This window comes from Equus przewalskii, chromosome 30 (genome assembly GCF_037783145.1).
Source record: "Equus przewalskii isolate Varuska chromosome 30, EquPr2, whole genome shotgun sequence".
NCBI lineage: Eukaryota > Metazoa > Chordata > Mammalia > Perissodactyla > Equidae > Equus > Equus przewalskii.
In genome coordinates this window covers 6906077-6931499 of record NC_091860.1, presented here as the reverse complement: position 1 = coordinate 6931499, position 25423 = coordinate 6906077, and positions in this window count along the sequence as shown.

The following is a 25423-nucleotide window of genomic DNA, read 5'->3' as shown; positions in this document are numbered from 1 at the left end:
ACTCTTGGAAGGAAAAAAACAGAACATTTTACTGAGGGATCAAAGATCAAACACTAGAAACTTGAAATGAGATTTTTCTTCATCACACTTTCTCAGAGGCCAGAGAACATGCAATAGCTGAACTCTCAGCCACTCTACTTGGATGCCAGGTCTCCTAATATTCTCCCTCATGGGTGTTGCCCCACCCTTTCGCTGAACTGAGAAGAACCACCAACTGGACTTGAAAGGACTAAGAGGGAGACCGAATTTCAAAAGCAGGGTCATATTGAGTGAGAGGGCCCTGGACCTGGACTCAGAAGCCCTGGCTCTGGGTTCCAGCTCTACTGCCTGCTGTCCCATGTCCTCTGGCGTCTGCTGGTGTCCTCTGTTTACCGGTTGAAAGGGATGCCAATGCTGGCTGGCCTTGGGGTACGTGTAGGGATGAAATAAAAATGAAACTTGAAGAGGGCTTTGTGAACTGCAGAGCGTAATGCAAAAATGTGAGGTGTCATTATCCATCTGTGTCTTTGTTTCTAAGGATGCTTGCTGAATGAGTCATGATGGATTGAGAAATCTCATGGAGGAATGAAGAGGTAAGAAGTTCCCTCAGCCCCTTAGGATTAGCTTCATCGCGCCCTCTATCTCCTCCCTGACTTGGCTCTTGCAGCCGTCATAATGTAGAGCAATTAAATGTTTGAGCCTGGGGCTGGTGTTCCAACACTTTGACCTGTTGCAATTTTCCTTAGGGATCATATTTCCAGCTTTCTGTTTTACACATGGCGTTCTGACTCTGAAGGGGACGACTGAAGGGCCTCCAGCCTCTGGCTTTCTCTCCCTCCCTGTTAGAACAGGCCTCCAGGTAGGCAACTGTGAGAGGGCACACGGGCACAGAAAGGGGACAGAAAGGGAGCAGGGAGACCCTGAAGACAAAATGCGCACTGTAATCTGTGTCCTCAAAGCTTTAAGGCAGGAGAACTAGTCGCATTATTCTGTGGGCAGGATAGAATTCCAGGAAGCAGGGCAGGCAAAGGAAGTCTGTACAAGTTTTCAGTTCTGATTCAGAACCAAAGGTGAGAAGCCTCCCTTTGATAGATCTGTACCCCTTAACTCCTATCATTTCACATTCATAAAAGTTAGCCACTCACAAACTTCCCTTTCCAGAATCTCTTAAATGCAAAAGCAATTATTATTAGCTCTGCACACTCATATTTCAGGCTGGCAAGGCAGCCTCAGAGGTATAAGAGCTAGAAAAATGTATTTCTGTGTTAATCAAAAGAGAAGAAAGTCTGTTCCTTGGGAGCCTCCCTTCCTCCAGGGTGCCCTGCACTGCCTGCGGTAACTCCATCATGGCAGATTTGTTGGTGACTGGGGGAACCACAGAATGAGTCCAAGACTGGAGGTTGAGTCCTGGACTCTGATCCCAGCTCTATGACATTGGGCCACTTCTCTTTGGCTTGGGTTTCTTCACAGCAGAAAGTGTTAGGTTAGATTCCAACAGTGGTTCTCAACCTTGGGTGCCCATGAGGATCACCTAGGATTCCCAATGCCTGGCACTTCCCTTACCAACTAAGTCAGAAGATCTGGGGGTGGAGCTCAGGCAGGAGGAGTTTTTAAAGCTCTCCAAGTGATTTCAGTGTTAAACCTGTTTGAGAACTGCTAGTTCAGAAGATCAGTGGTTCTCCACTCTGGCTGTACATGACAATCGCCTAAGGAGCTTTAACAAATACAAAGCCCAGAGTCCAAAGCCAGAACAATTACAATGGAAATCTCTGGGGTTGACCTCAGACACGGTATGCTTTCATATTTCCCCAGGTGATTCTAATGCATAGCTAGGTTCATGGACCTCCACCTTAGATGATCTTCAAGGATGCTCCTCAATCCAAGGTTCTAAGCTTCTATGAGTCTGCACCGGTGGGGCTTTAAGCGTATGTACCACCTTCTCAGGAAAGCAGCTGCTCCACTGTTTCTATCAGCTGGCAAGTTAAGCAACTCTGGCTCTGAGGAATGGGATGATTATTTCCCCCCACATCTATCTTCTCCGGACCTTGACTCTTGACAATTAAGAGGGACCCCTCTCCCTATTTACAATCTATAAAAAGGTCATCCCAGATGTGATCTGAGTCCCATCATAAGTACAAGCCAGGGTTCTCAAGCTTTTTGGTTACACCGAAGCCTTGGAGAACTTCATGAAAGCTATAGACTCTCTCGCAAGAAGAATTCACTTCTGCATTTGCACATCAAATTGAGTATACAATTTTAATGGGTCCCTGAACCCCGGATGCAAAGAAAATTCAATTCCAGTTCAACATGATATAAAAGTAAAAAAATCACATAACTCAGGAAGCTGAAATTGCAACATAGATGGAAAGAGGAGGGACCGAGAGCTAAGAGCCCTGAGTTCTAATCCTGGTTCCTCTTCTAATTAATTGACATTTTGGAGTCACTGAGTCACTTTATGCCTCAGTTTACTCATGTGCAATTAAGAATCATAACACCTACTCTACCATGTTTCTGCCTCACCTTCCACCCTCATAAAGAATTGGCACATTCCCCACCTACAGACACTCTGTCCAAACTGTCTTTGAGACCATAGCACCAAAGTGTGTTTACATATTTGTTAACTTGTTCTGAGTGCTTGTATTGACCAAGAGGTCATGGGGATAATAGCGTGTATGGGTCTTGGAGCCTGGAAGAGACTGGGCTAAGGGATTGCATGCATGTCCTTCTGTTTGGAGTGCAACTTGGCATCTGAGCTTGGAAGGGGCAAGCGGAGATCCATGAACCCACCACGCACCAGCCACAGTCCTCGGTGGCAAAAGGGTGGAACTGGAGCCAAATGTCTGAGAAGTGGTCTCCCAGACTTCACAGTAACTGCCAAATTGGCCGCGGGCTTGGCAGAAGCTATCCAACTGGTGAGCACCAAGTGGTTTGGAGAGAGCAGGAGCCCTGCTTGGTCTCTGAGCATAGGCACCCGGGAGAATCTATGTTCCCAACCTCACAGGAGCTAAGCCATTAGAGCTCTAACCTGACAAGCAGGCCTGTCAGTCCAGGCCAGGAGGGTAGTTTTGATCGCCCCGAGGGGCCCAGGTTTGCTGCCTCACCAGGAGAGCACAGGATTGTCCTACCATTAGCCTTGGGCAGTGCTTGGCCTTGATAGGAGAGAAAGTAGGGAGACTGTTCCTGGCCAATCCCCGCGCTCCCCAATCTCCCCACATCCCCAGCCCACCTTCTCTGACTTCTAGACCATCCTTACAGAAGCATGAGGGGGACGAAAAGAGGAGGATAGCAGTGTCTGTCTTGGGTACTAGGCTTCTGCTTAGGATGCTCACTTTGAGAGGACAGAGAAGCCCCCGATGCCCCAGGAGAGCTTTTCCTCTTGATCAATATTGAGGAAACAATAACAGGAGCCTGTAACCAGACGTGGTGATGTGTGTGTGTATGGGGAGACTATTCTTATGATTCTCAGAGAGCCTGAGGAATCGAGCTCTGGTGGGGCAGAGGAAAAGTGAGGAGAGCAAACGAGCCCAGAGTTTTGACAGAGCTCTGGCCGTAACATGAAATGCACACGCATGCATGCACACATGCATACACACACACATCCTCTCGCTCTCTTGTTGTATCTCAGGAGCCCAGAGGGACTGACAACGGGCTCAGTTCTACAGCTTTGCTTTTCTATCAGGTACACACCACAGATGTATATGCCTACTGATAACTGGGGTCATCTGGCATCTGCCAGATCACTCAACTGGAGGTCCCCAGCCCCCACCCCTTGGGAATCAGAGAAATCCCTATGGGATAGGGAGGGAGTTGTCCAGGGAAGAAAAATGTCAGTCTCCAAGTTCTACACTCCAAGGTGGTCTCTGTTCCTTCTATCCTGGGGGTACTCGGCGGAGCTGTCGCTGATGGCCGTGAGTTTGTCCCAATCACAGGTGAAGTGGCTGGTGGGATGACAGCCTTGGGAGCTACAGCTTCTCATCCTCGGCTACTCTGGGCTTCAAGGAATGACACACCTGCATGTTCACATCCCTCAGGGACATAATTTCTTATCATTTCATCCTCTTGGAAAGCAGTAACTCCTGGCAATGTACTGTACAAGAGCAGAGCAACGTGGCTTTCTTTTTTGTTTCCTCGCAATTCCTCAGTTGCTGTTGGTGGACTGTTTTGCAACTACTGTTTCCAGCTGGGACAGAGGAATATACACAAGCAGTATATTTTTTTAAATATTTACTTCATTGAAAATAAAGATAGGTATCTCATAGTTTCTTCCCATAAACCAAGTGATTTGTGTTTCCAAGCTGGGCCATTTCTTCCTGTCTTTATAGATCTGACAAATGGATGCTTTTCTACCACAGATTCTTTTTTTTTTTTTTTTGAGGAAGATTAGCCCTGAGCTAACATCTGCCACCAATCCTCCTCTTTTTGCTGAGGAAGACTGGCCCTGAGCTAACATCCGTGCCCATCTTCCTCTACTTTATATGTGGGACACCACCACAGCATGGCTTGACAAGCAGTGGGTAGGTCCACACCTGGGAGCTGAACTGGTGAACCCCTGGCTGCCGAAGCAGAAAGTGTGAACTTAACCGCTGTGCCACCAGGCCGGCTCCTCTTATTTTTTTAAACCATTTTTTGGAGAGACGCCTTCATTTTCTGCACAAAATTTCCTTCCAGTGCATTTGAATCACAGGGAGAAGACACAAACAACTGTCAATGAGCATAACTGGACATGGCTATCACCATTGGAAGGTCACTTTGAGGTCCCTTCTCTTGATGATTTGGCAAAGTCCAAATTGGACCACTGGCCAGAGGAGACCAAGGGGAATCACTTTTAGACCCCAAAACTCACAAGCTTTCTTGTTTACTCCAATTCAACCCCACAACTCTGTTTTGATGAGGTAGAATACATTTTCACCATCGATGGGGACACTCACCACAATGTTCTTTACAAACCCAGGAAGAAATGGAACGAAGTCCCCACACCCCTCACCACTGAGAAAGCTGTTGTGCGAGGTCACAGGTCTGGACTCCTGCTGGAGTGAAGTGGGGCATGGGCCTCTCTGGGGTCCCTCTCACTGTGATGCGAAGATTGTGTTTCATTCTGTGTCAGCCAGGGTCCAGTCAAGGAGCCAGAAACCATATCAGCTAGTCAAAGAGAGAATTTACTATCAAGAATTGTTAACTATATGTTTTGAAGAACTGAAAAGTTGAACGTAGAACATTTGGATATTAAGGAGAGAGAAACTGGAGGAAGTAACTGCTGCCCTGGGGCTGCGGGCACAAAGGAAGTGGTTGACATTATTAAGACTTAGAGCTTGAAGGAGGGCTCCACGGACCTGCGACTCTGATCTCTGAGAACAGGATACCATCCAGCTGGCTAAGCTGTTTCTCAGGGGATGCACAGAGGCTATCGGTGTTGGGAATACTGCAAATTGGACTCTCCTATGGCTACTGGAAGGGACTGCTGCAGCCAGGGTGAAGCAGTGTGGCTCGGGCAACAGTGACAGGAACAGGAAGCAGAGGAATGAATATGTTCCTTCTTCCTCGTCAAGCTTTTCTCCAGCCCCCCCTGTTGACAGCACTTAGGCAGGCTGCAACTGGCAAAAAGGAAATGTCATTTGCAGCTCCCAGCCCCAGCATCAAAAGCCAAGAATTGACCCTGGGAGACAGTGGTTTAATAACTAGGGCATATGGCTGAGTCTCCATTGCTTTATCGCCATTTGACCAACTCATTTTCCATGATCCATCATTATAAGCTATGGAACTGGACTTTTTTGTTTCCTTGAAAAGGCTAAGCTTAGGCAGAAAGTGGATTTGGAGGAGCCTCATATTTAGGGGATGCCTCTGCCCAGGGCTTCTCAACCTCAGCACTACTGACATCTTGGGCTGGATAATTCCTTGTTGCGAGGGACTGTCCTGTGCATTGTAGGATGCTGAGAAGCATCCCTGGCCTCTACCCACTGGAAGCTTATAACACCTCCATTTCCCCCCACCCCAAGTCAACCCAAAATGATGACCAAAAGAAGTCTCCAGACATTGCCAATGTCCCCTGGGGAGGGAAATCTCCTCCAGTTGAGAATCCGTACTCTAACCTCTCTCAACATTGTTATCCCGGATTTTCTGGCCTGACAATTAAATAGTAAGGATGCCCATGAATTCACATACTCCTTGATAATTGTCAAGGCCCTTTCTCTGCTTTATTTAAACAGCCCCAGGAGGCAAGGAGGGACAGATACTAGTGTGTCTGTAGACAAGCAAACTATGACTCAGAAAGCTTGACCGACTTTCCTCGGAGTACCTGTCGAGGCAGAGCTATGCTGCTCTGCCAGCCTCATCCTCGCACTTTTAGAGGGGAGGGGGGTTTGGACGGCTGACTTGCTGAGAAGGGAATGTCCTCCCCCCTTGAGCTAGCAATAACGTTCTTTTTATTTTTCTTTTTAAGTGTCCAGCTGTTGCCAGGAATACCATATAAAACAGCTTTATGAAGTGAACACAGGCCCCCACAGCTTATACAAGCTGGCTCTGTCAAGGGCACCAGTGTTTTTAATTAATGCTTGTGTCCAGTGTTCCAGTCAAGCCTTACCTGCACCCCGTCTCTTAGGTTTTGACTTCTGGCTAACCTGCACAGGGGCCCTTGTGCCCGTGGCTAATAAATGCTCCTGATGTTTCTCACTGGGTCTGGGAGGGCAGAAATAAAAGTCACTTCCAACTAACTGTGTTCCAGCCTGAACACGGACCATGCGTAGCAGGCACCGGGGAGAAAGCTGCCTTGCCCTGTGCAGTCCAGCCGAGCGGCACTTGCAGACAAGCCCCTCTCCTTGGCTGGGTCCCTTCAGTTTAGATGTGCTCGGCATCAGTCATGGTCACCCTGTGGCCTTTTGGGATCAGCCAAAGGAGTCTCCTCACCATCCTGTAGAAAAATAATTCACACTCCTCCCCACACTAGAGATTTCTGGTACTCTTAAAGGCCAAGGGTGAGAGTGCCATCATTGGACGGGACAAAATAGGAACAGGTAAGAAAATAATTTCTGCACACTTGTGTGTGTGCGTACGTGTGTACGCCTATTTACCCAAGACTTCTCATGTGGAGCTGATAGAAACCAACGTCATGGAGTGCAAACCCTCTGCAAACCCCGTGGTCTGATTGGCTAACTTCTTGACTGATTGATTACTTAGAATAACAGGGCCGTAGAACTCAAAGGAAACTCAAAGATCGTTTTGCCCAACCTTCTCTTTTTACTAATGAAATTGAGATCCAGAGACATTAGGTAGCAAATCAAGTAAATCAAGTCCACAGTCCTCAGCCAATCAGTTGAAATGCTCAGAACTAGGACTCCCCAGGCAAACAGGACTCTTCCCTCATCCCCACACCACGCCTTCCCAGCCACTCTCCATAAGAGCCGTGGCCAGGGTTGACAGCACCAGAATGTGTACCCTGATCCCTTCTTTCCAGAATGAAGGGACTGTTTGGTTAATGCCTGCATGTGTCCACTCCCGTCCCTTATCTCCTCCTTATTTTATCAAGACTGACCATCACTGGCTTCCCACCTCAGAAGATCAGATCCTGGCCACCGGGAGGGGCTGACCCTTGTGTGAGAAAGCATGAATTGCAAGCCAGACTTTATGTTCTTAGTAGAGAAAAAAGCCATGAGAAATATCTAGATATGTTATACAAGTACTTGGAAATATTCAGATAATTTATCATATTTCCACCTATTTATTGATGTTGATCATTTTTAAAATAAAGTCTAAATCTAGATCTATGAAGCTCAGAATTGGTAAGTAAATAGGAAGCTCTGTTTTGGCAAGGACTCTGTCATAATTTTCATGAATTTCTCATGGCACTTAGCATCATGCTGGAATGGCAGTTGAACTGGCATTCTACTGACACGCGTTAATTAAATTAGAATGATGTAAAAATAAAGATACTCCCTTTTTAAATGACAGGTTGACATCTAGGGTCAGGTTTTTCCAAAATAATCAGGGGATTTTCCCTCTCTCTTTGTGGCTATCACAGTGCACCAGGAAGGTGGCTCTCGTGATGCAGGGGGCATAGTCCAGGTTGACGAGGGACAGTTGTGACCTCAGACTTTATACACTGTAGAGGATGTTGGTTTACATGAAGTTTCTCAGTGACTCTGAGAGACAACGACGAGCGTTTGATTGGGAGTTCACTTCCTAACTGTGTGACCCAAGGAAACTGCCCAGAGTCTTCCAAAGTGGGGATGGTCTCACGCCAAGGTTGTTGTGAGGATGAAATCAAGCTCAATGTAGAGCACCATGCAAACTGTAGAGTGCTGTCCAAGAGGTGGTTGTTATCAAAGCCATGTGGACACATGTATCCAGGCACGATGCAGTCACATGGTGACAGCTGCGAGTACTTGAATTTAGGAGGTGCCCGTGCAAAACAAACTTCCTAACTCAAATATAAATTTTAGTTAATGAAATCATAAAGAGTAAGTACTAAGTACTAACTAGCTACTGGTGTGTCTGGAATTGTAAAATAAATATTCTTAAAAGTTCGCTTATGAGGACACCAACTTACAACAACAAGAAAAGCGATTAGTTTATAAACGGAAATAAAAGTGTGAAATATAGAAGAAAATTGTGCAAATCCCTAATTCTTGAGAGTTAACCACCTTTACTTTGGCATATTTGTTTCCAGACATTTTTATGATGTTAAAAATATTAAAAAGTAATGGCATAGACGATACAGTTATGCACCACATGGTGACATTTTGGTCAACAACGGACCGTGTATATGACAGTGGTCCCATGAGATTAGTACCATACAGCCTAGGTGTGTAGTCGGCTATAGCATCTAGGTTTGCATAAGTCACTCTATGGTTTTCACATGATGATGAAATCACCTAACAACGCATTTCTCAGAAAGTATCCCATTAAGCGACACATGTACATAGGTAAGACAAAGATCATGTATGTGGGACACAGGTGACTAAAGTGAGGGAAATATTGGGCAGGGTACAACTCTTTGCGCTTTGGATGAGAAGTGGGTCAGGATTTCCCAGCTCAAAGGTCAGCCAGAAGAGTGACAGGACACCTTTGGTTAATCTTTTAACAGCTGCCAGCAGTTCCTTCTCTAGCCCCCGATTATCCATGTGGGGCCCCTCCGTAGAGTCCCTTCGCTACAACATGGCTTGCCTGCCTCCTTACTGTGAGGACTCTATTTGAGTACCATGAGTACTATGAGAGTACTGCGACTAATCTGTTTTGATACTTTCCCTATTGACTCTTCCTGTGTCACTTTTTGGCCAACACGCCAGTCTCCATTTACTCTTTGCAGGTTGAGAAGGCCCTTTGTCAACAGGAACCTTTACCAAGTCCCTGATTCCAGGAGGCTGGAAGAAATGAAGATTTTTCTTAGGCTGGGGCTGAGAAGTAGCTGAACTGGCCCCCTCAGCCCAGCAGAGAGGGGAGAAGCGGGGTCCCAATGGAGGTGCAGGGCAGTGCCTGGGCTCCCGTCAGCTCTGCTGGGGTGGCCTCCTCACTTCATTTGAAAGAGAACCTCAGAACCAGAAACACATTCCAAAGCCTCAGGTCACTGCCTATTTCCCCACCTACTGGCTGCCTGGAATCATCAATGACTCTGCTTTGCTCTAATTAGTACGGATAAGGAACTTCTAAAGTGTGACCTATTTTTCAGTGTTCCAAATGCACCAGTGTTGAGATTCCATCCTGCTTGCTTGGAAAGAAAGCAAAATAAACAAACCTAGAAAAATAACCCAGACAGTACATTATGGCTAAAACGAAGATAAAGAATAGGGCATTAAGTTAGAAATAATTTCTACCACTTTGAAGTCTAAGAATACAGTTTTGAAAAGACAAAACACAGAACAAACATATGCCTGTATATACACTGTAATATACAATATTTAATTTGCACCAATATATTGTGGGGAAAAAATTCAACAAATGGACATTTCTCCTAAAGTCTGGCAAAAAGCCACCCCTCTGCCCTGATTTGGAAAAGAAGACGGTAAACAACGTGGCGGTGTCTGGTTTTACATTGCAGATTATTTGCAGATATCTAACTTTGATTATAGTTTAGCTCTTTAGATTTTTATCACAGAAACATATTTCAAAGAGCCCTAGCACACAGATGATGGTAGAGAAGCTTGTAAAAACAAACTCTTGGGCTTCTTTAAACCTAAGAAAATAAAAATAAAAACACTGGACAAGCTGAGGAAACCCCCATCGATTCATTTCCCTGGGTTTGGTCTGCGCTGCTGGGCTCTCTGTGTCCCGCAAGCTGAATGTTCGCTCGCTAGGGAGAACTGCGGATTGTAGAAGCAGCGTGAGCCCGAGGAAGAGTCAAGTCAGCACCCAGCTCCCAAACGCTCTGGAAAGGGCTGTTCAACCTTGCTCAGTGGCCACAGAGAAACCAACAGAGACAAAGGCCCATTTTCCTCTAACACAATGAGGCGTGGGTCACTCAGAGCTGGGCACAGAGCCTGGGGCAAGCCACACCCCCCACACTTGTGTACTACAGAGGGGACATGGACATTAAAGGCGGCCTCGAGGAAGACGCGCAGTCACAGAAATGCAATGCTGCCTAAGAGGGGGTGGTAGGGGAGCCACCACAGCAAACCCCTCAGCTTACCAGAACAGCGGGCAGAGCGAGAATGATCTGCGGCATTCCTGTGGGAGGGCCCCTCAGGGGCTGGCTTCCCAGCACCAATGGGTTTACACTGTTTCCTGGGTCTTCCCTTGGGTGAACTCTGACTTCACCCGTTAACACACATGGCCCGAGGACCTATCCTGCTGCCTTCAGCGTGCTAAGCATTTATGAAAAAGAGAAAGGGTAAGAGCGAATTGGGGAGCAGGAGACAACATCAGCTCTTGCTACACTTTGGAACTATCTGAGGCCATTCCAGATGCCCTGTCCCTGATCTTTCTCCCTCTTTGCCCTGCCCTCCCTCCCAAGCCAGTGCTTCGACAGTCTCCCCACCTGTCCTAACAGTGGTCTCTCTGCTTTTCCCTTCCTTGGAGATCTGCGAGCTTTCCAAAGACACCCCCGGGAGTGTAAGGCAGTTGGAGGGCAGGTGCTGGCTCCTGCGAGAAGACGCTTTCTGCTGAGGCTCCCACCCAGTGTCTGTGAAATGACAAGTACAGGGGAGGCCATCCTTGCTGGGAGGAGCCTTGTGATAAGCGTGAAGCTCAGGGGCCGCCCTTAAAGTCCTCCCGGTTTAACGTGGCCTAGGGCACCGTGCAGAAATTTCTGCAGAGATCGGCCATCTGAACCCACACGTGGCTGTTCTCATGGTTGCTAGCCATGTGAATCCATCAAGTCACTTCAGCTGTCTGAGCCTTAGTGTCCTCACTTGTGAAAGGGAGCTACTGGTCCTGCCCTGTATATGTGTGTGGGGTCATGTATACGACAGTGCAGAAGGACAAGATGTTACGGAAACACTAGATGATATTAGTCACAGGGCTCTCAAAGGCCGGTCCTATCCCAGAGGGTGGAGAGTTTGGCTCGCCTGCTGCTGAAAGAGAGTGAGGCTTCACCACGTGGCCCATCCAAAAGGGCTGGGCAGCAGGGCGAGGGCAGGGCAGGGGCCCAGCAAGCCTGCCACACCCACTTCCTCTCAGCATTTTGAGGGAAAGTGCCTCCATTTTCGGTGCAATCAGCCTGGACTGAAACCCAACTCACTTTGTGCCAAGTTCTGGGGGCTTGAGTTTCCTTTTCTGAGGGCAGTCCTCCCATGAGTCAGTGGGAACTGGATCAGCAGGAGCTTAGTGGTTTGACTTGAGGAGAACCTACAGGAAATAATTTAAGAAGATAATAAGGGGGATTTTTCCTGTCTAGAAATGAGGCCCATGGGTCTTTCCAGATGACATTATTCTCTTATACGCAGCAATAAGCGCAGAAAAAGACTCGGCTGAAACCTCCCAGTACAACTGGCCGCACACAGATCCTCTTGGGGCGTCTGGAGGGAGCATACTGTCCTTGGTTTTGCCCAGGGCCTGGAGGCCCCGCAGAGCAGTGTGATCGTCTCCAGGACTCTTTCCCAGCACCCAGGAATCGAGCGCACTCTGGGCCCTGCCTGAGCCGGCACCGCCCTCATCTCCCATATTCTTCTTTCCCATTAGATTTTCCCAATTGTTCAGAACTCAACTATCTTTGGAACTAAAACTATGAATTAGTTCCCACTGAAGTAGACAGCAATTACTTTGTGTGGCATCCTTCTCTCCAGAAATAAATTTTCATTTTACCAAATGTTTTGACCCACAAAGGTGATTAGGTTCGAAATTCGGCACTCAGAGCTGACTGCCCAGGAACTTTCAGTATTCGTTCAATATCTAGAAAGGAGAATAACAAGCATGATGGAGCAGAGAGTAAAATGTAGTCCAATGTTTTCATTTAACAGGCCCCAAGACCAGTGAATACTGGATGAATGAATGAATACATGAATGAATGGGAAGATGGAGCCGCGGAGGAGGCGCTGGCCCCCAGAGATGGTCTCTGGTTCTAGGCCACACCCCTGACTTCCAGGTGAAGGAGCTGGGGCTTGCAGACTGCAGCCTGCCCACGCAGAACCATGGTCCGCGGCAAAGGCCAGATGTAGGCCGGTGTCTCGGATCCCCAGTGCCTCTGTGGATGGGCGCCCCCCGCTCCCAGCACGTCAGGCCGCTGCGGCCGCAGGGAGAGGGCCCTGCCGGGGTCAGAAGCACGCTTCCTTCCTCCTCTCTGCTGCCGGCACCCTCTGTACAATATTGCCAAGACTTACTTTGAGGCCGGGAGCGCAGCTTTCATCACTCCCACGACCAATATAAGGGAGGCATAATAATATTAGCCTGGGAGAGAAGCCCCTTGGTTTGGTTCTCACGATTCCCATTTCCTCTTCCCTGGCTGTTGTCCTATCTCTGATCAGTGTCCAGTAAACAGAAGAGAGCCTGCTTTATGCCGTCACGGATTAAGTGACAGCGGTTCAGGGCTGCATCTCTCACTCTTTCTTTGAAATGAATCCTCCCTCCCATCCCTGCTTTTTGTCCCACGGGAGGAATGTGGGGGAGGGATTTCTTTTTCACGTCCAAACGCAGAGAGGGGCAGCGCTTTGGCTGCTGGGGGAGGGTGTGCTGGGCGGCCTAGGAGGATTAAAGCAACACTTAACTTTAGAGCGTTTTCATCTTTATCGCTGTGTCTTTTTAGCCATGGAATGATCATCCCAGAGGGAAAGCCGAGGCCTCCAGAGTGGTCCCGGCGAGTCTAATGGGAAAGAAGAATATGGGAGATGAGGGCTGTGCCGGCTCAGGCAGGGCCCAGAGTGCGGTGGATTCCTGGGTGCTGGGAAAGAGAGTCCTGGAGGATGAGGGATGTGGGCAGACCTCTCTCCAGCGAAGCGGTGGGTGTTGCTGTTGATGCATTTTGTATCCTGGTGCCATTTCCTCAAGTCATAACTTGCCTTTGTTATCCCTGATTTCTGAAATACATAATGAATGTGGTTGCAAAAACCAGAACCTTAATTTCCCAAGTATGGGAATAGGAGATTGAGAGCCCACCTGGCTGCTTTTTAGTGCCTGTGGAAAGACAAGCTACGGGAGGGAGCCCTGGACTGTACCGCTTGGCAGGGCTCTGAGCTGCTGCTCACTGAAGCACGTGAAAGCAATTCCTGTTTCTGTTTGCAGTTAGAGCTTCAAACCAGACTTGGTAAATTGTACGTTGAGCCCATTCACACAGAGAAATAACTTCCAATGATTGCACTACTTAACCTCAAATGAAAATTCAGTTTGCTCATGGTTTTCCCAGTTATCAACATATGGCACAGACAGTGCTTCCCACAAGGAGAGAGGCAATACTTAAAGATGGAATGTGGGCCAGGACAAAGCAGGGGAGGAGCAGTGAGCTCTGCCCAATGCGTCTCAAAGCCGCTGCCCTTTACACAATGACAGAGCGGGCATGCCTCGAAGAAACTGGTCTTCACTGATAGAAAAGTGTTTTGAATGGGGAAGGTCATGGGTTCTGTATCTCTTGATGGTCAAATCACAGCTGATGGACAGAATTTTTTCTATTAGGCAAGTTCTCATAATGGGAATTGGATATAGGAAGTCAGTTCATTACGGAGCATTTCACTTCATGTGACTTACAAATATGCTTTTGGCTAATAGTGTGGTCCTGACCGGGAAGCAGCCCCTGAAGCAAGTGGCCCAGGGCACGTTGCTTTCCACAGGGGATTGTCAAGCTCATGCAATTTACTTTTCTGGCCTCAACATTTGTTGATTTTTATCTGAGCTTACATGCAATTCAGGATTTGCTCAACGTTTAGTGTTCTTTTTTCACTCCGGTTTTGATAACTCTGTTTATTATGTTCAGGTGCAAAAACAAAATAAGCTTACAAAGATATCTTTGTTGTTGAAATTCCTGCTGAAAACAAATAACTTTAGCTGGCAGCCTGAAACTAGTTCCTAACCACTCCCTCCCACCACCACCACCACCACCACTGCCACCTCTTTCTCATTGAGGTGATCCATATAGAATGTGATGAAAAATAGCAATGTGAAGGCTTTTAGCAACACAGCTGCTCCATTAAAGCAGCAGTCAGCTTGGGGTATAGTTTAGAGAGATTTTGATAAGCTAAAGTGAGTTTAAAGACCAGGAGGGTGAAGGGTGTAGACATCAATTCAGGGGAACAGGCGGAGAGAGGATGCTGGGTCACAGAGAAGTCAAAAGTCTATCATATGGATACATCCTTTGGACCTAACCTGTGTTTCTGCAGGATGCAGGAGCAAGACCACATGGTCAGTGTTATAGGGGCTCAGATTTCTAATGATTAGAACTGTTCAAAAAATGAATAGGCTGCCCTGTAAGGAAGTGATCTTCTCATCAATGAGAGAAGTCAAGAAAAACTAGATAACCTCCTGTCAGGAAGGTAAGAAAAGGCAGTTCCCTTGAATGGCAAGATGTGGCATTCTCCCGTAGGCTCTCAAGAGTGTTGGGGAGTACATGGCCAACGGGAGCAAGTCAGAGGCAGATACACAAGGAGGGAGCTGATGAACACATGGGCCCAAGAGAGGAGACCTGAAACTGTCTCAGATGGAGAGCCTGTCACAGTCGCTCTCCTCCCATAGATTTCTACAAGTCAGCTCCTCCAGGTTGATTTCTACACCCTTCTCATTATGTCTTTGAATTCACTTTAGCTTGTCAAATCTCTTCCCTGGCAGAACCTGAAACGTCTTCTCCAACTGGCTCTCACTGAATGCTCCGTGTTCTGATCCCATGAGGAACAGACTGCCCCCAGGCCCCTAGGGAAGCCATGCGTTAAGGGAAACTTCCTGGAGAACCTGGTCCTATCGCATGCTTGGGGCCCTGGGTCACTCTGGTGCAAAGCTCCAGTGCCGCGATCAGCGGAAACCTCCCTGGCCTGCCCGGTGGTGTGAAAGGAAGCCCTGGTGTGTCTGCGAGTGAGACTCCAAGGAGCCGCTTTGAGACACTCCAACCACATAAAGGCAGACGCTTGGCCCCTTGGGACTCCTAATCCACGTTTCCTACTAATTTACCCTTCGTTCATCAAAATATTATTTTGTAAGAGCTTTTTGATGTCTAAGAAGCCTGATGAGTCTCTTAAGCCTTCCCCACTTTGTACCATGAAGTTGCGAGCTCCCCGCCCTTAATGGTAACAGGAGCCAGAAAGGCTCCGTCTGTGCCGGCAGCCCTGGAGCTATGGGGCAGCCTTGCAAATAGTCCCCTGCCCGGTACTGCAGCCCAGTTGTGAGTTTGCCAGTCGACAGGAAGGCGAGCCACTGTTTTGTACCTTCCTCTTTTGGTCCTGTCTCTGGGGATGGTCCGACTCCATTGGAAATCAGTAAATCACACCATTCATTCACTCACTCAGTCAGCAACTATTTAATTGCACCTACTATGCACCGGGCATTGTCCTGGTGCATTGTCCTAACACATTGGATGTGTTAGGCATCCAAGTATGAAGGATGCTTAGTTCTTGCCCTTGAAGAACTCACATCCTAGTGGAGAAGATAATTGCCTAAATAGACCATTCCAAAAAGGTGGTACGTAAGGCACCAACAGAGAGAGGTTATTAAAGAATTAAGGAGGGGGACCAGCCTGGTGGTGCACGGTTAAGTTCACGTGCTCCGCTTCAGTGGCTCAGAGTTTGCGTGTTCGGATCCCGTGTACGGACCTACACACACCACCCATCAAGCCATGCTGTGGTAGCATCCCACATACAAAATAGAGGAAGTTTGGCACAGATGTTAACTCAGTGACAATCTTCCTCAAGCAAAAAGAAGAAGATTGACAAAAGATGTTAGCTCAGGATCAATCTTCTTGACTAAAAAAAACCACCTTTATTGGAGAAATCTTAGTTCACTAAGTAAAAACATAAAGAAGAAAATAAAGTTGCCCATAACATTACCCAAATAACCAGTTAAACGTTTTGGATATTGGTTTCTCTGATTAAGTCAAACACTGTGTTGAAGTGTATGGAGATGTTTTAAGCTTCATGATAAATAACCTACGGAGGGTCAAAAACTGCCCTAAATTAACCATGAGTTTCTTCATCCAAGCACCGTCATGTACCGCATAATGACGTTTCGGTCAGCAACAGATGGCATACGTGATGTTGGTCCCATAAGATCATAATGGAGCTGGAAAATCCCTATTGCCTAGTGACTTCACACCGTCGTAACATCTTAGTGCAATGCATTACTCACATGTTTGTTGTGATGCTGGTGACAGCTCCATGCATGTTATTGCCCCCGAAGACCTTCCAGTGGGACAAGGTGTGGAGGTGGAAGACGATGATAGTGCTGATCCTGGCCCTGTGTAGGCCTGGGCTACTGGGTATGTTTGTGTCTTAGTTTTTAATAAAAAAGTTTAAAAAGCAAAAAAGTAAATTACAAAAATTAAAAATAGGGAAAAGCTTACAGAATAAGGACATAAAGAAAAAATATTATTTTTGTACAACTGTGCAATGTGTTTGTGTTTTAAGTGTTATTATAAAAGAGTCAAAAGCTTTAAAAAATTAAGAAGGCTATAAGTGAAAAAGTTACAGTAAGCTAAGGTTAATTTATTATGGAAGAAAGAAAAATATTTTATTTTTTTATAAATTTAGTCTCTCCTGAGTGTCCAGTGTTGATAAAGGCTACAGTAGTGTCCAATTGCCCTCGGCCTTCACAGTGCTCACCACTCACTCGCTGGCTCATCCAGAGCAACTTCCAGTCCTGCAGCCTCCATTCATGGTAGGTACCCTATACGGGTGTACCATTTTTTATCTCTTATGTTGTATTTTTACTGTGCCTTTTCCATGTTTAGATATAATTAGAAACACAAACTCTTACCATTGTGTTACTATCGCCTGCAGTACTCAGAACAGTAACATGCTGGACAGGGTTGTAGCCTAGAAGCAGTAGGGTACACCATACAGCCTAGGTGCGTTGTAAGTACACTCTATGATGTTTCCACGATGATGAAATTGTCTAATTATGCATTTCTCAGAACACATCCCTGCCATGAGGTGACCCATGACTCTAATGACCACCTCATTGGCTTGGACCAGCCCCAGGAGGGCCAGTGCCTTTAGGCAAGGTGGCCTGGTTTAGAAGTTTAGCTCCCTGCATCGAATCTGTTCTTTGCCTACAGGACCCTGCAACCATTCTCCTGCAGCTCCTGATGTCAGGCTTTGAGTTATGGGAGGGTCGTAGCATCCCACCCCAGTTTAAATACTCAAAGTGTTATCAACGTCTCAGAAGGTCCGGGAAAGGAGAACCCTGTTTTCCATCTCAAAGGAAAGAGTCATGAGATTTTCTTGTGATATATGGGAAAGGCAGAAGGCAGGATTTTCTTAGTTTTTCTTAACACTAAAAGGAAAACCAACTTCACTCCTTTCAAAGCATGATAAATTGCTGCATTAACCTTCTTCTCAAAGAAAGAATACCATTTTCCTTTGTGCTAGTGTGTTCTCAGTGGTTGGGGTCAAAATTTGAATTAACCTTGCAAATTCACTTTAAAGTTCAGCTTCAATCTTGTTTAAATTCTTTATCACTCAGAGCTCAATATCACTCAGATACATATCCTGAATAACTCAGAATTGAATATCACTCAATACATATATTTATTCTCCTCTAAAAGTATCAGGGAAATAACTGTGACCAAAGAGAGAAATGAAAAGCAGGTGTTGTGTGACCCTCAATAAGTTTTATAACCTCTCTGAGTCTCAGTTTCCTCACTGTAAAATGGGGATAATAAGAGTATCTACTTGCAGGAGATTGCAAAAATGTCCACAGTCCTTCACTCCTGGGATCCACACTCTTTGCAATGTGACTTTGCAGTGCCTTCCATCAAGGAGTGAAATCTATTTCCCACTGAGCTGAAACTTGGACTTGCTTTGGACAATAAGATATGACAGAAGTGACTATGTGCCAGTTTTAAGCTTAAGCCTTAAGTGGCCTTGGCTGCTTCCACTCTCTCTTAGAACCCTGCCCAGCCGCCACATGCACAAGCCTGGGCTAGCGTGCTCAGGAATGAGAGATCACACACAGCAGAGACAAGCCATCCCAGCTGAGACTATCCTAGACCAGCCAGCGCTCAGTCAAACAGCACCTGAGCACATATGCAAGAATGAGCCCAGGCAAGACCGGAAGAACCGTCTAGTGAATCCTAGCCTGAATTATTGAGCAGTAGAGTTGTGAGCTAAAAAATGATTATTGTTTTACACCATTGAGTTTTGAGGCAGTTTGTCACACAGTAAATGCTAATTGATACACTATAACATACAGTCTTATTGAGAAGTTTAAAAGACCAATATTTGTAAAATATTTACAACTGTTCCTAGTTCTATGTAAACTCTAAATAAGTGTGTGTTTTTATAATTATTATCATTATTAAAATTTTTAAGAAATCCTCCCAGTTCCATGATTTATTTGAAAAGAACAAGAACAAAAGTCTCAAATATTGGCTTCAGTAGAATATTTTGACTTGTATTTCAGCTCAAATCCAACAATGATAAGGAAATTAGTAGATTTATTTGTACCAATATTTTTGTTGTAATACTAATGGTACCTAGCATGACTGGCATCTTTTGACATCTGAACAAGTATTTTTGCTGAATGACAAGGCTTTCACCTTACCAGTACTTATTCTTTTGCCAGGGAAATTATAATTGTTCAAAGTTTTTAAAAACAAGCATCATTTTGATTTGCTTAAACCCCCCTGGTCAGAAGTGTATTATGTTGAGACCAGACATCTCATAAGCAAAATCTACTCATTTCACAGTGTATGCTGGAAATCAGCTGAGTCATCCAGAGTTAAGTTGAATTTAATTTCAGAATTGAAAAATAGTTCTTGTTCTTTTCCCTGGTAACAAGTACTTAATGTATATTTCTATTTTAGTGTAATTATTCATGATAGATTATAACAATTACTGTTTTTATGAACATAACTTTCCTACAACTTGTTAGAAGTGATTTTGTATGATTATCTGTATAACAGAGAATCTTAAAAATTGCAAACCAGCTCAAGAAATTGCACACCTGGCATTGCTTTTTCATAACTTCTGGAGACCAGTGACATCCTCTCTGCTTCCCTTTCGGAAGTACTTAAGATTACCAAGGTCTGCTAGAATACATTTCGTTTGCCAAGTCTTCTTTACAATTTTTCTTCATCATCACTGTTAGTAAAGCAAACTTCACTTTATAAATAATAAGACCTTAGAATTGCCTCAAGTTTTTGGTTTACAAAATACTTGTATATATCATGTCATTGTCATTTGAATCCCCCAACTCTCTACAGTGGTAGACGAGATATAAGTGATTATCTCCATTATACAAAGCAAGCAAATGAGAGAGAATTGGTAGACTCAAGTCACTTACTTAGTCAGTGGCATCGTTAGATTCAAGCCCCGACTTTCTGATTCCAAGTGTTGGACAACTTCTGTAGCATGTCTTCTGGCTCTCCATAGTGCCACTGAATGATGAAAAGACGTGGCCAAAGAGCAGTCAGACACGTCTAATTTTGAATCTTGGCTTGTCTGTGTATTAGCTCGGTGACACCGGACAAGTTATCTAACCTTTCTGAACCTCATGTTTTAGATACACAGAAGAGGGATAATATTATATACCTCATGGAATTTTAGTTAAGATTAAATAATCTATTTAAAGTGCTTAGCAGTAGAAGTATTTAATAAATGTTGATTGTTATTATGATTTTGGTATTGTTATTAGGCTAATGCTAGAATGAGGTGGCTAGAATCCTACTTGAGATTTCAGGGTCTGAGATTGTCCTTACAGTTCTTGTGGGGATGCCAATTTCCCCATTCTCTTGATTTGATGCTTGACTAACTGTACAATTCCATCTCAGAGAGGAATGGGCAAATATGAGACTTAACATAGACAGTGTTTACTATCTTCTGTGGCTGGTTTGTGGGGAGTGTGGGGAAATTAAGGAAGTAATACCTAGATATTTCCCTCCCAGCTGCTACCGTTTAATTAGACGAAAGAGTGCATCTTCAGTGGAGATATACTGATGACGGAGGGGAATTCAGGGTAAATTTAATCCCTTTTTAGACTCACTCCGAAGGATACTGAGGTTGACAACAACCCATCATAATGCAACCAAAAGATAGCATAATGGGGGTCTCTGAGGTGGGCATGTTCCATTGAAAATTGTTCCGTAGGTTCTCAGCAATGAAAGAAGATAGTGCTTGTGTGTGTCTGTTCGATCTCCTCCCCACTGGCCCCGCTCCTCCTGCACTTACAGAGAACTTAGCTATTGCTATTTATTCTCATCTTAAAAGTTCCTCAGTTGCTTAGAGAATTTCAGCTGGGCCTGCTCGTGAGTTCCTATAGACACTGGTGTGTTGTTGTATGTGTGCGTGTGTGTATTTGTGTTTTTCTCTGCCTAGAATGTTCACCCCATTCCAAACTTGGCTAGTTCCACCTCATTCTTTAAGACCTACTTCAGGCATCACCTTCTCTAGAAGTCTTTCAGAACATTGTCTCTGTCCCCAGGCCTCTTCCCACTCCAGCTGGGGTGAGAGTCTCCCTCCTGGTATTATCATAATTCCTTACGTTTCTCTACCGTGTCCCTCACCACGTGGTGTTACATGGTCTGTTCATGTGTGTTTCCTTAACTGGACTTTGAGATCTTTGAGGGCTGCTGAGTCTTATTCACCTTACTACACCACCACTAGCAGAGCTGCCTAGAAAAGAGTAGGTGTTCAATAAATAATCTTTAAATGAATAAATTTAGTTGTCCGACTATTTCCTTGTCTGCACTGAGTACTGACAGTTCCCTTTGAGTAGCGTGTTTGAACTAACTACTTTAATTTCTATCTCATGTCTTTATGGTCTTTTCAAAAAGAATGTTGTGAATTTCTACCTTTATAGTTCATGTTAATTGCAAACTTTTCTAGCTTTCAAGTGCAACATTTTGACTATTGTTCTTAAGAGATAAAAAAAAATGTAAATAAAACAAAAGAATACAGATTAAAACCATATGTATTGATAAACTATGCACATTTATTCCTATCGTTAAATATACAAACATGTGTATTTGGGTGTAGTATATATCATGTGTGTAATATATACATATGCATGTGTACCTATATATGTATCTATGTATTTATCTATCAATTTCTCATCAATATTCTGAAACTGATGGGTATAGCTTTTGGTGCTTGAAAAAGTCTCTATGTTCCTGTGGTATATATATATACAATGGAATACTACTCAGCTGCAAAACAGAACAAAATCATCCCATTTGCAACAACATGGATGGACCTTGAGGGAAATATGTTAAGTGAAATAAGCCAGTTAGAGAAGGATAATCTCTGTATGACTCCACTCATATGAGGAATTTAAAAATGTGGACAAAGAGAACAGATTACTGGCTACCAGGGGAAAGGTGGGGTGGGGGGTGGGCACAAAGGGTGAAGTGGTGCACCTACAATACGAATGACAAACATTAATGTACAACTGAAATCACACAAGATTGTAACCTATCATTAACTCAATTAAAAAAAAAAAGTCTCTATGTCCATTCAGTCTTGTCCTACTGAGTCTTTTGGTGACAGCTGCAGCGGCAAAGTCACTCAAAGGAACGGCTCTTTTGGCATGTCTGCTTTCTTTCCAGTGCTCAGGGTCTCTCCATGAGATTTATCTGTTCGGGCTTCTGAACCTCCAATCTCAGCAGGAGGCCTGCTGGAACACTGTTATTTTCTCTTCTTAGAAAGAAAAAACCAGAAAGACCAACAATGTCTGCTTCTCCGTAGATATTCAAGGCACTTTGCATGAGGAAGATGGAGAAAGCTGGAGGACTCTGAGCAATAATAATTCACAGGGTCACATCTGCTGTTGTTCCAGCCACCTTTGCCAGTGGCAGCTGCTTTGGGCGGGAAGCTGCTCTGGGGTCAGACTCACAGTGAGTGAGCTGGGGCCAGGGTGAGAGCTCACCTTTGCTACCCAAGAGGGTCCAGTAAACAGGGTGTTTTCCTAAACCCAAGACCCATCTTCCACAATTTGAATTAGGCTATTTCCCCAGAAGGCAGAACCCACTGCCGTCAGTTTTTGCTTCAATAACCTTTTTGGTTCTCTTCTTGCTGTATGTGTATGCACAACACCAAACCTAGTGATTGGCACACTAAAAGTGTTGAATTAAATCAAACGAATGGAATTGCTGAATTTGAGAACCATGAGGAGAGGAAAATGACATCCAACTGAAAATTGTCTTCTTAAAACTTCCTGGACCTGCACTATTTTTTTAAAAGAATGATACAGAAGACAGTCAGTTGGTTAAAAGAAAAACTCTGAAAACAACTTGACTGAAGATTGAATCCCAGGACTTCAACTTGATCAGACGATTGCCCCTGTTTCTCAGAGATAAATCTCATCTTGTGGAATAACAACTCTGAATTTCTTTGAAGACTTGTGTTTTCTATTTTTTTCTTTCAGACCGAAATTTTAAGCTCCCCTCCCCTCTTAGATTTATAACCCTAGAACCAGGTTCGCCTTCCCACCTTCATTCTTTCATCACAGCCATTGCTAAGGAAGAGCAATTCTGTGTCTGAAATCATGTGTTTTTATTGCATAAGACTGAGACAATGGAAAGAGAGAGTGTATTTTGCTAAATGATTTCATATTAATTTGTGACCACTTTTTACCTTATCTGTAGTTGTTAACTCCAGATGGACTGCGAGGGTGAGTCAGGATAATGGTCTATTTATCTTGCGGCAGCAGCCTTCTTTGGTTGATCATGAGCACCTTCTTTGTCAAATATTCCACAGGTAATTTTTTTTAACTGATAGATACATAAGAATGAGTCTTTGTGTTGAAAATATTGTGGTAACTCCACAAGCCATGACGTGGAACTCTGGAGCTCGTTTGCTTGGTTACAAAACTTCTGAATGCAAAAGCAGCTTGAGATCCTGGTGGATTTTGTTAAGGTTTCAGCTCTGTTTCCCCACAGATGTGCAAGGGAGTAGAAGGATGCCCAGGCACAGATAGAAAAGAGCTAGGATTCATCTGAGCTTTATTCCCGAATAATCCTTCTTCTAAAAAGTCAAATGCAGGTGAGGCTTTTGCAGTTACAAATGTCGTAATTGATTCAGAGAAAGATCACCAATAGAGGGTCACTGGATGGAAGTTGTTGGGGAGGGGATAGTCACAGGGTCTCAAAATGCTATCCCTCAGAATATTAATTATTTACAGAGAAGAAAAGTTACCTTCACAATGGAGAAATCTGTTGGATGAGTAATTAAACTTAGCAAATATAATAATAGAACATACTTCATGTGCTTTCTGACGTGATACACTGAGAAAGATTCAACATTACCCATGTGATATTCTCCCCACAAAATACATAAACTGAATCTAATCAAGAGGAAACAGTCAGACATGCCAAATTCCATGTCATTCTGCATATCCAAATTCTATGACCTGCCCCAAACCAACTGGCCTGGATTCTTAAAAACTCTCAACATCATGAGAGAAAAAGAAATGCAAGGGAATTTTCTGGATTAAAGGGGAATAAAGAGACATGGTAAATAAATGCAATCAGTCACCTTTGATTGGATCCTGGACCAAAAAAACCTAGAAATTATAAACTATAGATTAGATAATATTATTGATTCAATGTTAGATTCCTTAAGGTAATAATAGTGCGTGATTATGTCGGAGAATGTCCTTAGTCTTAGGAGAGACATGCTGAAGTACTTAGGGGTGAATGATCATAATGCCTGAAAGTTGCTTTTAAATGGTTAAGCACATATGCAAATATACACACCAAACTGCAGACACTTGTGCATCTGAAGAAAGAGGAGATGAGAAAGAAAGAATGTATGCTAAAATGTTGCTAAAAATGTAAGTGAGGGAGTTTAGCTCAGTTGTCAGGATCCCTGTAGAAAGGACCCAGGGTTTAGCAACAGCTTGGCTCCACCGAGAGGTTAAAGGGTCAATACCAGCCCACCATGTGGAGAGAGATGGCTAATATCTTCCTAACTATTTCTTCAAGACCCTCCAAATTTGGCTCATAAAATCGGGCTCCCACAACATCTTAATCTTTCACATACTGATTTTCCTGAGGGAATATTACTTTATTTCATGATGTGGAGCCAGACCGCCAGGTTTGAATCCAGGCTGTCAATTTACTAGCGTGTGGATGTGAGTAAATTTCTTAGTCTTTCCTGATCTCAGAATCCACATTCATCAAAGGAGGATAATAGCACAAGTGTCATTTTGAGGAATCAAGGAGATAAAGAAACATAATGCTCTTGCCGCCATGCCTTGCGCATAGTAAGACAATAAATATTTGTTATTGTTAATATCATTATGATTGTGCGTGCTGCTCAGAGCTTGCCAACAAAATCTGCAATAATGAAAAGGAGCAACAATATGCATTCAACATGTGTTTTGTCCTGGGCACTGTCATTGTTCAATGGGCGAGAGCCAAAGACCTTGCTTTCATGGAGCTTGCGTTGTAGCCAACACTTACCGTCAGCCAGGATAATTCTAAACACTTACAGGCATTAACTCAACTAATTCTCAAAACATCTCTGACTCTAGAGGTCTCTTCTCAAACATTCTGCCCAGTGGCTTGGCTTGGTGGAAATTTCTGGGGCTTTTAAAAATAATGGAGCTATCATTGGGGGGTGTGTGTGGGCTGGGGGAAAGTTTGTTTTGCTATATTTTGTTTTCTTTTGCCAACTCTGTGAAAGTGTTTAATGACAAAAACATATTCTAGTTTAGCCAGTGGCTAAAGTTCCAATAGAAATAATGGATGATGTGTACTTATCATTTTCAAGTAAATGATATTCCCTGGGGTGGCATAAGTGCAGGACAGATTAATAGGAACAAGTGGAACAGAAATTAAATTCAACCTCCCTTTTTTATAGACAGATTTTGAGAAGCTTGATTCATAAGGTCCAGGATTTCTCCCAGGTCTTCCCATTCTAGCCAACATCACCATGGTTCTACTGACCGGAGA